General features: G+C 38.8%; 1 long non-coding RNA gene across 11 annotated transcripts in view; it reads right to left on the bottom strand.

Moving 5' to 3' along the window:
* Window positions 1-16,391, bottom strand: part of LOC110199368 (uncharacterized) — a 230,504-nt gene that overhangs the window by 128,908 nt on the left and 85,205 nt on the right. For 8 of the 11 annotated variants that reach the window (XR_013485369.1, XR_013485370.1, XR_002321980.2 and 5 more), the window contains one exon: window positions 3,229-3,934. The exons of 2 other annotated variants lie outside the window; for them this stretch is intronic. This is a non-coding gene — a long non-coding RNA (uncharacterized LOC110199368). Of the gene's footprint in view, window positions 1-3,228; window positions 3,935-12,700; window positions 12,766-16,391 lie in introns of those variants that run through there. One more of the 11 variants, XR_002322004.2, reaches the window with a different exon arrangement.

Raw genomic sequence — 16,391 nt, 5'->3', positions numbered from 1 at the left:
TCTATTGGCTTTGTCTCGATACTCATCCTTCTTGACACCTCTGCAGCCTCTGACAGTGTCTACCAGACCTGCTTTCCAAGGTTTTTATGACACTTCCTCTCCTGATTCTCCTGTCTAGCCACTTCTCTGTTTCTTCTGCTGGATCTTCAACTATCTCACAGCCACTAACCACAGGAGTCTCCTAAGGTTCTGATCTAGGTCCTCTTCTCTTCTTCCTCTTTACTATTTCATGTGATGATCTCATCAGCTTCCATATTCTATTATCAACTCTACACAGATGATTCTCATCTATCTAAATTTAACTATTCCCCTGATCTTACTACATTAAAGCCAAATTTAATGGGGACACCCAGTTGGCTTAGCTCACTCTAGCTTAGAGCTCTCAAGTTCAAGACATCTGCTGGCCTTAATCTCCTACTTAGCAGATTATAGGTGTGTGCCACCACAACTGGCTGTATTTCTCTTATTATTAGTGATCTTGAGCTTTCTTTCAGATGGTTTCTAATAGTTTGAAATTTGGGGGACAAAATTTGTTCCTATGCTTTGACCATTTATCTATTTGGAAATGACTTTTGGTTCAGAGTAGGATATAGAAGACTGGCCTCAAAGAAAGAAAGATCTAGGTTCAAGTTCCATATCCTTATATACCCTGACTTTTTTGACCCCTGAACATTTAGGCAAATCTTTGAATATCATAAGTTGCAGAAAAGAAGCTAACCTTCAGCCTCACCCAGAAATTCCAAAGATGAATGAAATCACAAGTCCAGTCCCTATTCTTATCCCTATTCATTATCCATATAGGGATAATGACCTATATAACTTAGATACCACCTTTATATATATAACTACTATATATTAGATATCATATCTTTATATATATCAACCACAAAGATATTTTTTCCCAGTTGACTGCTTCTTTCATTTTTCTAGTTGCATTAATTTTGTTCATGCAAAAACCTTTCAATTACATGTAATGGTAATTATCTTTTTGATCTATAATCAACTCTATCCCTTATTTGGTTAAGAATTAATCTCCTACCCATATATAGGAAGAACATGTGATCTGCTTTTCATTAAATTTTTTTAGGTTGTACAATTTAACATTTAGGTCATGCATCTTTTTTTGAGATCATTGTGATTTATGATATAAGATTTCTTTCGTATCAATTTTAATCCATTCCCTCTTTTAAGTCAGTACTCTGTCTCTGTTATGAGTTTTGCTTATACTATTTTGATCCTAACCTATTCCCAAAGGTTGACTCCCTCCCCCACTTCAATGAACATTTCTTAATCACCTTATATATTCAAGCCACAAAGAAGTAAGCTTGGGGTGACCTTTTCTAATTTTTACAGTATTTTTTCAGCTTTGTTTAAAAAAAAAAAGAAAAAGAAAAAAAAGAACAGCCAATAGGAGTAGCAGCAGCAAGAGGAAAAAAAAGAGGATTTTACACTTTGGACTTTGTATCAGGCACTTAAATTGCTGGAGAGACATGCCATTCTGAACCAAAGGTGTGAAAAATGGGTTAAAACATTATGAAATTAAGTCTAATAAATGGAATTTCAGCAGCAAAGTGGAGGCATAGATTCAGCCTCTACCCATCCAAATACACTGAGACACATTTTCTAAAATGCCCAAGACAACAGCAGCAGCAGCAACAGCAATCACAGGTCATTAGTGTGAAGAATCCTATAGTTTCCATCTGGTCTTCATGTGGCAAAAAACCGAGATCATCTTAACATAAACTAGAATGAAAGCTTTTTACAGATTAAGGCATAATTCAAGACAAGAGGTCTGATTCAGTTACCACCATAACCTACAGTTGGCCCTGGAGTCTCCTCCAAGAAAAAAAAATACATATATATATATATATATATATATATATATATATATATATATATATATATATATATATGCACACACACACACACACACACACACACACACACACACACACACACATATATATATATGTATTGCACCAAGAAAAATATATAGAGAGGGATTGTCAAATAATACTCTCACCTTCCCTCCTTGCCCCTTCTCAAATAAGGACTTTTGTTAGAAGATTCAGAGTTAAGCCTTAGAAGGATCATGGAGCATTGTTTAAGGATGTTTGATTCCCTGTCAATTCCAGATCTCAGATCTCTACCTTGAGAAAGGAAGGCGTGATCTTGTTTTGAGAAGAGAGACAGATACTTATATGATTTAGCCCTGACAAGAGGGAAGGCCAGCTTTATCAGCAAGGAAAGAAGGAAACAAGCATTCATTAAGCATCTGCGATGTGCCAAGCGCTGTAATAAATGCTTTACAAATATTATCTCACTTGATCTTCACAACAATCCTAGAGATAAGTGCTATTATAACCCCCATTTTACAGTTGGGGAAACCAAGGCAGTTTTCTGAGACAACTAGGTCTGGATTTGAACTCAGGTCTTCCTGATTCCAGTTCCAGTCTTTATCCACTGTGCCACCTAGCTTCCTTTGTACTCATTGCTTCACAATATTATTTTCTTTTCTCCAAACAGGCATATTTAGGTTTGTTCTCTATTTCTTTCAAAACTGATCTTCATGCTGTTCTGCACACTGCACACTTCAAATCCCAATTCTAGGTACTTTCATTGGCTGCATTCCTATGCTTGGAATTCTCTCCCTCCTCATCTCAATCTCAACTTCAAGTTCCAGCTAAAACTTCACCTGCTACAAGACTTTCCTGAAACCCTCCTTAACGCTAGTGAATTCCTTCTGTTGATTATTTCCAATCTCTCCTGTATATACCATTTGTATATACTTTGAACGTTGTTACCCCCATTACAGTGTGAGCTTGAGCAGGGACTGTTTTTTGGGGGGTGTCTTTTACTATATCCCCAGTCCTTAGCACAGAGCCTTGTATATAGTAAGTATTTAATAAGTGCTTATTGATTGATGGTGAAGAGGTTAGAAGTTAGATTACAAAGGGCTGAATAAGGAGTGAACAGAAGGGTGAAACTAGATAGCTTTTTCAAGCAGTATAGTAGAGAAAGTGAAGAAAGATTAAGGTCAATGCTGACTAAATACTAACAGATTCCTGCTCTTAAGGATTTTAAATGATTTTTTTTTCAAAATTTCATGAGACCACCACCCTTTAGTTTTGTCAATAGTATCTCATAACTGACTGGTGTCTATTACATTTATGGATGTTTATACTCTACCCAAATCTTTCCAAAAACACATCTATTCACAATAACACATTTCTTAGTGACAGTTTATTGTTCAGATGGAAGCACTAGATGGCAGTTTCTTGACCTTATTTGCTGCCAGTTTTGTCCTGTTCCTGCTGTTGCCCCTGCAGCTACTGCCATAGGGAAGGCTCATTAGTCATTCTAGAGTAAGTCCTCTTAGGTTATATACTCTTGGCTGGTCAATACCAGCTCTTTCATTAAAAAACAAACAAATAAGCAAACAAAAAACTAACACAGTATCAACCACACTGATATGTAAAATGGCTACTCAGACAGCTGAGTTGACTTTTCTAATAAATGGTGCCCATCTCTTAGAGCTTAACTGCCTTTCACTTCTTTTCCTCCTTGGGGAATAGGCAGGCCGTGTCACTCCCTTTTACAACAGGATCAATCCTTCCAATAAGTCTTTTCGAGGCTGGGGAGAAACACTCACAAAGCTTTCGATTTCTCTGACATCCAATCTCTGAGAAGACTTTAGAAAGCACTAGAAACACTGGAGGAGAAGGGGCAAGTTGATTCCAACTGCTAATACTCTTGGGGCCTCAACAAGGGTCTCTGGCTCCCATACATAAAGAATTGTGTGCATTCTAGGTGCCACAGTTAAGAAAAGATTTAAAAACCAGCTGGAACATAACCAGATACAGATGAACTGGATGATGAAGAGGCTGGAGACCATGTAGTATGCATATCATTTGAAGCACTGTTGATATTTTGCCTGGAAAAGAGAAAGTTAATGAGGAATATGACAGCTGTATTTTTTTATCTGAAAAGCTGTTAGGTGAAATAGGGATTAGTCTTATTATGCTCGGCCTCAGAGTACAGAAAAGGATTAAATATCAGCAATAAAAGATTTTTAAAAACCCTAATATCCAAAATCAATAGAAAATTGACAGAAATTAAGCTAATACACAAAATTTCAAAAGTATAAAAAGTTTTCAAAAGAAGAAATACCAAATATAACAATGCTATGAAACACTGTTCAAAAATAGCAATAATGAGCAAAATGCAAGTGAAAACAGTTTTGAGTTGTTTGCAACTCAAATCAGTGAAATGAAACTGTTTTGTTGTTGTTAGTGAGGTTGAAGTTGTTTTCACCTCAAATCACCCAATCAAATTAATAAAAAATTATTTTTAAAAACAATATTTGTCATTTATGGGCTATAGATATATAGATAAACTAACATACCTCAAGTGTACCTGTGAATTGTCTTGGTTAAAACCTATCCCAATAATTTCTTACTGATGCAAGGATCTGAATGCCTACATTTTTGGCACAGGTTCACAGAATAGAATGTACAAATGAAAAATCCCACCCCTCCCATTCTGGACCCAAAGACAGATAAGACTATCTTTCACATAAGTGGACCTAACGATTGCTATACTGCTAAATTTTGTTTGAACTCTGATCCCAGGAGCCCCATGTAGTATATATCTTCAAAAATGGTTAAAAGCATAGAACATTATAACTCATGTCAAGAAGCAAGATTCTCTTCTCTAAGAAAAGAAAAATATCTCATCTTTGGTTGCCATGGACTTAAGAGGGCATGAAGACACTTGAGGAAGAAGACCTTATTTGTACCTTTCTAAGATATTACTTCTTAATAAATGTGAAATGTCTTGTGGATTGACTATAATCTGGCCCTATACTGCTTCTTCTCTCTTCTTTTCTCTGTTGATATTGTCCTGTGCCAATTCTGCTCTTCAGTTATCTGGTCTACTGAGAGATCTAGGTGCCATGAAAGGAGGATTGTGGGTCCTATCAGTACTAACCCAGCATAGAGTTATTGGTATGAAAGTTACATTGGGGTGACTGGGCTGGCGAATCCTTGATGAATGAAATTTAGCTTCTTTATCCAAAGCACTCCCAGCTAATGTTTTGTTCTGGTGATTGTGAAGACCATAGAGAGATTTCCAGTATGATAACTCTAAGATGTTTCTTTGTCTTAGGCTTGTTTCGACTTATGCTCAGCTTCTTGTCCTTGACTGCATGCACAGGATGATCTTTCTTGTATCTATCACTTCATTTGGACACTAATTTTGTTAATTTTTTTCATTTTTCATTTAAAAATTAGCTAATGCCCTCTTTGACCCTTGAGCATGTTTATGGAGGGTCACTAATGTAGGGAATACCTTGAATGAGGCAAAGAAATAGTAGCCATTGTTGTGATAATTTTATAGAGGAATTTTTTAGGTCTTGTTTTCCGATGAGTATCACCTTGAGAATCTCAGTGCTTCTGCTTTTTTCCATACTTCTCATGGAGATGAGTAATAGACCTTCAGTTCCCTAATCCTGCATGGGCTAGTAATTTCCTGATTAGTACCTATTTAGCAAAAATAATTAATTGAAGTAAGAAACTATTTTTCTATATCTCTCCACCCTTTCATAGCCAGAATCCAAAAGAAAGCCATTTACACTTCTTGCCTCTACTTCCTATCTGCCCACTCCCTTCTCAACCTCTTGCAATCTGGCTTTTACCCCAATCAGTCCATTCAGACTGCTCTCTCTAGGGTTATGCAGAATATCAAAGTTGCAAAATCTGATGGCCTTTGTCAGTCCTCATTTTTCCTGACTTCTCTGCAACTTTTAATTGTTGAACACCCACTCTTCCAAAATGACTTCTCCTTCCTTAGTTTTCTTGACACTGCTCTCTTCTGGTTCCCCTACCTATTTGATCATCACTTCTTTGAATGTCACTTCCTGGCTGGATCAGCATATAAATATTACTTGCTAACCACAGGTTCTTTTTTCCCCAAACAAGTCCTAGACCTTCTTTATTTTCTCTCTGCAATCTTTTCAGTTCTCATGACATCAATTATCTTTAAAAATGACTCTCAGATCAAGAAATAGAGTGCAAATCAGTGGTGTGCTAGTAAGTGTTTAACAACTGGCTTTCCAGAAAAAAAAGAATACAAGTGACACACTTTTAAGGTTAATCTGCATTATTACATTTTCTCCTTCATTTTTTAAAAGTTTGCTTAAATTATTTATTTTTAGTTTTCAACATTCACTTCCACAAGATTTTGAGTTTCAAATTTTCTCCCCCCAATCCCAAGACAATGTACATTCTGAATACCCTTTCTCTAATCTGTCCTCCCTTCTATCTCCACCCCACCCCCCTTCTCTTATCTCCTTCTTCTCCTATTTACCTGTAAGGCAGGATAGATTTCTATACCCCATTGCCTGCATATCTTATTTCCTCCCTCTCTACCCACCCTCACTGAGAAGGCAAGCAACTCAATACAGGTTATACTTGTACAGTCATACAAAACACTCCCATAGCAGTCGTGCTGTGGAAAACTAACTATATCCCCCTTTATCCTATGCCACCCCCCCCATTTATTCTATTCTCTATTTTGACCCTGTCTCTCCTCAGAAATGCTTGCTTCTGATTACCCCCTCCCCAAATCTGCCCTGCCCTCTATCATCCCCCTGCTCTCTTATCCCTTTATCCCCTATTTTCCTGTAGGGTAAGATAGTTTTCCATACCCAACTGAGTGTGTATGTTATTCCCTCCTTAAGCCAAATCCAATGAGAATAAGATTCACTCATTCCCTCTTACCTTCCCCCACTTCTCTCCACTGTAAAAGCCCTTTCTTGTCTGTTTTATGTGAGATAATTTACCCCATTCTACCTTTCCCTTTCTCTTTCTCCCAGTATAATCCTCTCTCACTCCTTAATTTTATTCTCCAGATATCACCCCTTCATCTTCAACTCACCCTGTGCTCTCTATCTATCAATCTAGCTATACATATTCTAATACTGACAAAGGTCTCATGAATTACAAATATCATCTTTCCATGTAGAAATGTAAACAGTTCAACCTTAATATGTCCCTTATGATTTCTCTTTCCTGTTTACCTCTTCATGCTTCTCTTGAGTCTCGTATTTGTTTTTGGTTTTGTTTTTTTTTAAGTTTTCAGTAATTGGGGTTAAGTGACTTGCCCTGGGTCACACAGCTAGTAACTGTCAAGTGTTTGGTCTGAGGCTGGATTTGAACTCAGATCCTCCTGACTTCAGGGCTGGTCATCTATCCACTGCGCCACCTAGCTTCCCCTTGAGTCTTGTATTTGAAAGTCACATTTTCCATTCAGCTCTGGTCTTTTCATTAAGACCTATTTCACTGAATGTCTATTTTTTCCCCTGAACGATTATACTCAGTTTTGCTGGGTAGGTGATTCTTGGTTGTAATCCTATCTCCACTGCCCTCTGGAATATCATATTCTAAGCCCTCTTGTCTCTTAATGTAGAAGCTGCTAAATCCTGTGTTATCCTGATTGTGTTTCCATAACAGTTGAATTGTTTCTTTCTGGCTGTTTGCCATATTTTCTCCTTGACCTAGGAACTCTGGAATCTGGCTACAATATTCCTAGGAGTTTTCCTTTGGGGATCTCTTTCAGCAGGTGATCGGTGGATTCTTTCCATTTCTATTTTCGCCTCTGGTTCTAATATATCAGGGCAGTTTTCCTTGGTAATTTCTTGAAAGATGATGTCTAGGCTCTTTTTTTAATCATGGCTTTCAGATAGTCCAATAATTTTTAAATGTCCTCTCCTGGATCTATTTTCCAGGTCAGTTGTTTTTCCAATGAGATATTTCACATTGTCTTCTATTTTTTTTCATTCTTTGGTTTTGTTTTACAATGTCTTGATTTCTCATAAAGTCACTAGCTTCCAATTGCTCCATTCTAATTTTTAAGGAAGTATTTTCTTCGGTAAGCTTTTGGACTTCCTTTTCCATTTGGCCAATTTTGCTTTTTAAGTCATTCTTCTCCTCATTGGCTTTTTGGATCTCTTTTGCCATTTGGGTTAGGCTATTTTTTAAGGTGTTATTTTCTTCAGTATTTTTTTGGGTCTCCTTTAGCAAGCTGTTGACTTGTTTTTCATGATTTTCTTGCATCACTCTCATTTCTCTTCCCAGTTTTTCCTCTACTTCTCTTACTTGCTTCTCAAAATCCTTTTTGAGTTCTTCCATGGCCTAGGACCAATTCATATTTTTCTTGGAGGCTTTGGATGTAAGAGCTTTGACTTCTTCTGGTTGTACATTTTGATCTTCTTTGTTACCAAAGAAAGATTCTATCATCTGACTTTTTTTGCACAATTTGCTCATGATCCCAGCCAATTACTTGAGTTTTGAACTCTACATTAAGGTAGGGATCTGCTACCAGTGTAGAGAATATACTGTCCCAAGCTTGGGGGTTTTGTGCACTTGTTTTCAGAGATACTTCTAGGGATGTGTAAGTTTTCAGTTCTACCAAGGTAGTATGATGAAGGGTGAGGTGTTTACTCCTTTCCTGGCCTGTATTCTCGTCTATGAGTGACCACAAGTGCTCTTTTCTGTCTTGGAACTGTGAGAAGGATTAGCTCTACACCACCACCACAAACTCCACCATGCCAGCACTCCTCCTTACCCCAGGATCACTACCCAGAACTGTGACCCAGATCCAAGTATAGGCAAAGCAAGAGAATCCTGTCTCAGCACCAGCAAAGAGATCCCTGCAATCCCCCTCTGATCAGCCACTAAGTCCCCTTAAGTCTGTGTTCCAGAAGCCCAGGAAGCAGCCGATGCCCAGGGGCTGCACCAGAACTGGGGCTGGGAATGAGCTTCTCTCTTACCACAGTTACAGATTTTTCCTACTGACTTTCTAAGTTGTCTTTGTCATTTGCGGGTTAAGAAGTCTGGAAACCTCCACAGCTGCTGGTGATTCAGTCCCCTGAGGCCTGGTTTTTGCCTTCGAGGCCAGGCTGAACTGCATTTCTCCCCCAGCCCGGCACAACAGGCCTTTATAATCGCCCATCCAGGTTGTCTTGGGCTGGAAATTTGTTTCACTCTGTCTTTTTGTGGGTTCTGCTGCTCTAGAATTTGTTTAGAGCCATTTTTTACAGTTATTTGAAAGGGTTTGGGGAACAGCTCAAGCAAGTCACTGCTTTTACTCCACCATCTTGGCTCTGTCCCTCCTTCATTTTCTTAAGTATAAGACAATCAACAAAACAATAAATCAACCCAATCTGTAGCATCTGTTCATTTTCAAGGTTTAAAATTTAACACTCACCTCTTAGGAGCTTTTCCAGCACACCATTAGACCTACTGTCTCTCCCGAGCTTTAGTCCCATATCACCAACTACCTACCAGACATCTCTAACTGAATGGCCTGAAAGCATGTGAAACTAAATATGTGCAAAATGGAAGTCGTCTTTTCATCTTTTCCCCTAAACCTATGTATGCTTTCACTGTGTTTCTCTATTTTTGCTAAAGTAATGACCATGCTTCAAGTTCATAACCAGAGCTGTTACCTTTGACTCTTCTTCCTCATTTATCATATTCGGTAAGCTTTTAAATCTTCTAGAACCTACCTCTCCTCTGTTCTGCATTCACATAACCACACTCTAGCTGAAATCTTCAATACCTTACTTGCAGTAGTAATCTCTTAACTGGACTTTTGGGTTCCAGTCTCTCTTCTCTCCAATCCATTCTTTGTGGAGCAAAGCTGTCAAAATAAACTTCCTAAAGTATAAGTCTAACCATGTTATTCCCTGAACAAGAAACATCTTTGGCTTCCTACTATCACTGAGTGAGAGAGAGAGAGAGAGAGAGAGAGAGAGAGAGAGAGAGAGAGAGAGAGAGAGAAACAGAGAGAGAAACTATTAATTTAGCATTTAAAGTCCTCTGTATTTCGAGCCAGCCTAACTTTCAAAGATTATTTATATTACATTCCCCCTTATGCTCTCTATTTCTCAACAAAGATAGCCTTCTTGCTACCCCCTGATTCAGGCATTCCATCTCCCTCTCCTGTGCTCCTGAATGGTCTGTTTGCTCCTCACTATCCTAGCCCCACACAAGTCTTGATTTCTTTCAAGTCTCAACTCCAATACCACCACCTCTAGGGAGACTTTCCAGACTGCTCCACTGCTCCACATTTCTGGCTGTCTGCCCACACTTAAATGATCTCATGTATCTGTTCACATGTCGTATCCTGGCAAAAGGACAGAAACCCCTTGAATACAATGGGGCCATTTTTGTTTGGTTCTGATTGTGTACCCCTGTACCTGGCACAGAGCTCTGCCCCGGGACAGCTGAACTGTTCACACATCTGAGGCCTCTCACCCACATCCTTGGCCCCATGCCCTCCTGGACCTTCCATCCTTCTGACATAAGAGCAAACCCAGGAAGGGTTGACATCAGCTCTCCAGACCTCTCTGTCAGGCCTGAGAGGCCCTGGAATTTTTACCCTGGAGAGTCTGGCTCTCAGAAAAGGGCAAAGGACAGCAAGCGCTTGAGGAAGTTCTGGCAAGAAGCACCCTAAGCAGCCCCAAGAGAACAGGGGTCTCCCAAGGAGCTATGGCTCTGGTGGCACCTGCACATGGCTCCTGCAGGGGCAATAACTAACAGAAGAGGCGTGTGTGTGTGTTGTGTGTGTGTATGTGTGTGGCTTTACACATGTATACATTCATGAAAATTAAAGCTACAAAGGCTCCTCCTGCAACCTGTCTGCTGTACCACCTATGGCCCTACCTCATTTATCCACTAATAGCCTCAGCTTTATTCCTACCTACTCTCTCCTAGATTCAAATGGAGCATTCTAGACCTCTCCTTTCTAGACTTCTCCAGAATCTGTCTCTCTTGTATCTAATGCCCTAAGTTAAATTTCCACTCACCCTTCCCTTGACCCCACACCGTCCTTGCACATCCCAAGGGTGGTCCTGTATCCACATACTTAATTAGCTATAACAGGTGATTCCCCTGTATCTTCGGCTGGTTTGAGTGCTGGCTCTGCTACTCCCTGGCTGGGTGAATTTGATAGTCATTCTGACATTATAGTATCAGTTTCTCCATTTGTAAAAATAAATTATATCTAAAATACATACTGCACTGGATTGTTATGAGAATCAAATATGATAAGGAATACCTGGACAAGTCTTGACAAACCTAAATGCACTGTAGAACTTATAGGCCATTTTTACTTTTGTTCATTCTTGTACTCCATTCCTGAGCCATCAGAGAAAGAAGGACAAATTTACAATATATGTGCCTCTTCAACCCTGTAACAAGTAAACCCTTGGTTTTCATCCTGAAAACTGATATAACTCCACAGTTCTATCCTAGGGGTTCCGAATCTTTTTGTGTTATAGACCTCCTCTGGCAGACTGGTTTAGCCTACGAAACCTTTCTCAGAAAAAATGTTTTTAAATGATTAAGATGAAATTTTGACAAGAGCACTAGAGCAGAAGACCTTGGGTCCTGCCTGGGCTAAAGTTAGCTATGTGAGCTTGGGGAAGCATCCTCACTAACAATCACTTGACTTTTGGAGTAAATAACCTCTAAGATCCTTTCCAGCTGTTGATAATAAGGTGATTACTCTTCTACTGGCAGTGTTACATAAGGGATGAGATCAAAGCTCTTCAGGCTACTTGAAAGAAAAAAAATTTTTTTCTTCTAATTATAGGGTGGCCTAGGATGCTTCTAGACCAAGGCCCTCCATGGGGAACTCCACCCCTCCCAAACATGTGATTAGATTCCCCTGTTGCTTTAGTCCCATATCACCAATTTCCTACTAGATATTCAATTGGATGTCCTAGAGATATCTTAAACTCAAAGTCTAAAACTGAACTCATAGGGATATCTTTTCCCCTAAATCTTCCCTCTCTTTTGGACTTCCCTATTTGTTGAAGGCACCACCACTCAACTGCTTACCCCCTCTCTCTTCCAATACAGTCATTCTTTTGGTAAACTTGGTCTAGATCAGAAGCTCTTCCCATCTTTGTTTTCATTAGTGCCACTTTTACTATCTCATGGGTCAATCAGGAATGGTAATATAGAGTCTGAATGTGGTAAAGCTTCTCTGCCTGTTCCTTCAGACATTAGAGCTTTCATTATTATGGGTATAACCTTTTTCCCAAATGCGATTTACCAAATCATGCATACCTCTGAGACTACCTTGATGAGTTCCTATGACCAAGAAATAAAAATTAAAAAATCTAGTATCTAGTATCTGTAGACTGAACTTTGATGATAAGCTTCCATGAAAGTAGCTAGGCTGAGTGAATATTGCAGAAGTGATCCTTTTACTAGTACAGTTTAGAAGACATATCTTTGGAGGTCTCTTCCCATTCAGGGAATTACGCATATTTTTTATTGAGATAGGACAATATATATCTATGGGCATTTGTATTTCTTTATACTATGGTTTTTGTTTTGAAAATGTCTCAATGGTTAACTATTTACCACTGACTTTGAACTTCTCAGATCAGTAGGTCTCTGCTGATTACTATTGTTGGCAAAAATGATGAGCTCAAAGATAAAGCACTCAAGTGAAAAAAAAAAGCTTCCTTTCAAACTGGGCCCATATAAAGAGAAAAATGTCTCTTTCATATATCTATGTCCAAGGATTGCTATAAAGTTAAATTTTAGGTTTTACCTCTGACTCATATGTCCTCTATCATTCTTTTAGCTTTTTGTGCATTTTTGTATTGGGTAGAGAAGTTTACCTCTCTTTGTCTTCAGTTTTCTTTTCTGGTGTTGCATCTGGGGTCCTTTCAATAGTTGTTCAAGTCTGTGAAACAGTTGAGTCCTCTATAAATTTTCATATTGCCATTTCAACTGGAAATGTGAAATTAATTTCATTCTTGGTCATGGGGTTGAAGTCAGAGGTGACAGGTCTTTGTATTTGGCTACTGCTCTGGGCTGGGTGGGTAGGGGGCAGGTATGGGGACGGATGGTAGAAATGAACAGTGCCTTGCTGGACTTTGGGTCCTCCCAGTGAAGGCTCCTCCAGGCTAGTATGTGAACAGAAGAGGGGAGATAGTTCAAAAAGCCATTCTAGGGGCAACTAGGTGGCAAAGTGGATAAAGCACTGGCCCAGGAGTCAGAAAGACTTGAGTTCAAATCCAGCCTCAGACACTTGACACTTACTAGTTGTGTGACCCTGGGCAAGTCACTTAACCCCAGTTGCCTCCCTTCCCCCAAAAAAGTCATTCTAGCCATCCCCTCTGGGCTCCTGTAAGTTGATTTTCAGGGCTAGATATTGAGGAGACATAAGAATAATAAGAGGAATGAATAATAAACTGAAGGACAAGTAGCTTCATTTTTCAACCAGAAAGTATTTGTCTCTTGACTGGATACTAGATAGACTAGAGAATCTTATCTACGTGCCGGGCCAGCCCTGATGCCTGGTGTCCCGGAAAATATAATAAACAACACCTCAGCTTCGCTTTAGGTAGCAGACTTTATCCTTGGTAAACCATCTCCTGCCTTGAGCATCATAAGTAGTTGAGGAGGAGGGTCATTTATGCTCTTAACTTTCTTCCAAGCCCCAGTTTCCCATTCAGGGAATTTCCAAAGTGCCTAGAATGCTCCCTGGGGTCAGAATATTCAACCCATTGACCGAGTCCTTGGCAGAAAACTGATTGAGATGTAGATTTCATCTACTATGTTGAAGTCTCTCCATTCTAGTCCCTCCCAACACCCAATAATTTCTTTCCCTGGAGTCCTTTATTTTCAATTCAGAAAGTAATCACTGAGAACTGAGAACAAGGTCATGCCCAAACCTTTGTTATCCTTCCCTTTTACTAGCAAGTTCTTCTGAATTCAGGTACTCCTCACAAATTTATTCCCAAAGAACTGTCAGATTTTTCCTTGCTCTTCCTTTTTAACCCAATAATATTTCCATGGAGATGATTCTAGGTGTTACATCAAAGCCTCAGACCTATCAGGAACCAAAACTTCCTCCCCCAGGGAAGGAAGATCCTGAAGGGTACCTCTTATTTGAAATCTAATTAAAACTCTCTTCCCAGGACATGAACAAAACTCTTATTTCTTGTAAGTTCATCTTTATCAGGAAATATTTATTTTTTGCCAGATCACTGCTGGTGGCTATAAAACTTATTTCACCTATGACCTCTAAATTTTGAAGTCTTGATGACTCTGAGCTCAGTAATTCATATATCTATAATGCTTTCCATCCAATTCAATCCAATACACTGATTCAGCATTAACTGTGAGTAAAGCACACTCTGCTAGTTTTGAAGATGTAAAGACAAAAAATAACATAGTCCCTATCTTCAATTCTTGTAAGTATAACAAAATATAATGTAGTTTATGAATAAAGGGGGGAATTAACAAATGAGGGAAAGCAAGGAAGGCTTCAAAGAAAGGTAGCATCTAAGTTGGACCTCAAGAGAAGATACTGCAAAAAAGAGATGAGGAAGAAGTGAACACTTATGTAAGATGATAACCTGAGAAAGGGAATTTGATTTGGCATAGCAGAAAGAATACTGGCTGTAGAATCAGAGGACTCGGGTTCAAATACTATCTCTAATGCTTATTACTTGAGTGACCTGGGGGTAAGCTACTAAACATCACTAGACCTCAGTTTCCTTATCTTTAATACAAGGATATGGACTAAATGGCATGGGAAGTCCCTTCCAATTCACTACAATCCTATTTCTGGTTTTTGAGGGCATTCATCCTGTTGCTATTCTGATGAGCTGCCATTAAGTTCCATTCCTCCTACAAAGCAGGGATTAGTCCAGTCTAACATATACCTGCCCAAATGGGTCTGGCTGGTGCATAATCTCTTGTCCACTTTCCTGTTTTGGCAGAAGATCACAGCTCCTTGCCATTTCTTGCCTCAGGTGGTTGTACCCACTAATCAGGGTTCTGAGGGAACAATATGTGCCTGAATTTTGCCTACATTAGATAGGAATAGTAAGAAGGAAGGAGACATTTCTCCTTGAGGATGACTGAGAAGTGTCAGACTGGCAATGACATCTTCCTTCTAATTCACACTCAGTAAGCAACAATATTTTGATGAAATAAAGAAGGGCTCATCTATTATCTCTCCTCCCTTTAACAGCCAAACTCCCAGAAAAACTATCTAAACTTGTCTTCACCATTCCTTATCCTCCCATTAATGTCTTACAATCTGGACATTCCACCAAAATACTCTTTCCAAGATTAAATATGATAATGTATATAATACACATTATATCATTTATAATTTTTATCACTCCCTCTCCATTATAACCTCTCTGAAGCTTTTTACATCTGACAAAAGTTCTCTTTCTGGATTCTTTCTCCTTTTGCATCTTTCTTGACCCTGCTTTCTCCTGGTTCTCCTCCTACTTGTCTGAGCTTTCCTTCTCTGTCTCCTTTATGGGATAAATACTAAGTCCTGATCCCTTATCCTATTTTTTTTTTCAAAAAACTATTTTAGGCCCTTTTGACTTCCTCTCTTAATAATAATAGCTAACATTTACATAATGATTTAAGGTTCTCAAAGCACCTTAAATACATGATCATATTTGATCCTCCAACAACCCTAAATGAGCTAGACATTATTATTAACCTAATTTTACCGAACAGAAACAGAGGCTGAGAAGGATTAAATGACTTGTCAGAATCACACAGATGATAGGTATCTGAAGTGCACTTGAATGCACATTTTTTCTGACTCCCAGTCCTGTGCTCTATCCACTATACCACCTAGGTGCTCTCTTGTTCAACTATTTAGTTCCCATGAGATCAGTTATATCTTTGAAGATGAGTACCAGATTTATAATTCAATCCTATTTTTCTCCTGAGCTTGTCTCACATTACTGCCAAATGGATTATCTACAATTGGATGTCCAGTGTTAATATATCTTACATTGCTGCCAGTTGGATTATCTACAGTTGGATGTCCAGTGTTAATATATCTGAAATGGAACTCATTGTCTTTCCCTTTTCATCATTTCCTCCACAACTCTATTTCTGGTGAAGGCAATGGCCATTCTTCTTGGCACCTGACCTCACAAGTTCAGCATCATTCTTGACTCTTTCTTATTCTTCACTGCTATATTCAATCAATCTTTAAGTGTGAAGATTCTACTTCAACAACTCTTGCTTCTGTTCTCCTCTATACTCATGTCAGCCACCTTAGTTCATTAGGTGGTGTTTGATTCATTGCAACAGCTACCTAACTGGTCTCCTGGTTTCTTTTCTTTGGTTTCTCCAGGTCATTCTCCCCAGGGCTTGTCTAACTAAGACAATACTCAAGAACCATACACATTTCCCTCATGCCCCTAGGTTAAAATATAATTCATGTTTCCAAGATTATTCCATATTTCTAGTCTTCATGCACAAAATTATAATTTGTGTAAAAATACATATACATTTTAGATTTACATCAATTAAAGCAGC

The sequence above is a fragment of the Phascolarctos cinereus genome, unplaced genomic scaffold, assembly GCF_003287225.1.
Source record: "Phascolarctos cinereus isolate Bilbo 61053 unplaced genomic scaffold, phaCin_HiC Scaffold_3;HRSCAF=262, whole genome shotgun sequence".
NCBI classification, from domain to species: Eukaryota; Metazoa; Chordata; class Mammalia; order Diprotodontia; family Phascolarctidae; genus Phascolarctos; species Phascolarctos cinereus.
The sequence above is the reverse complement of the archived record's forward strand: the minus strand, read 5'-3'. Positions and strand labels throughout refer to the sequence as shown.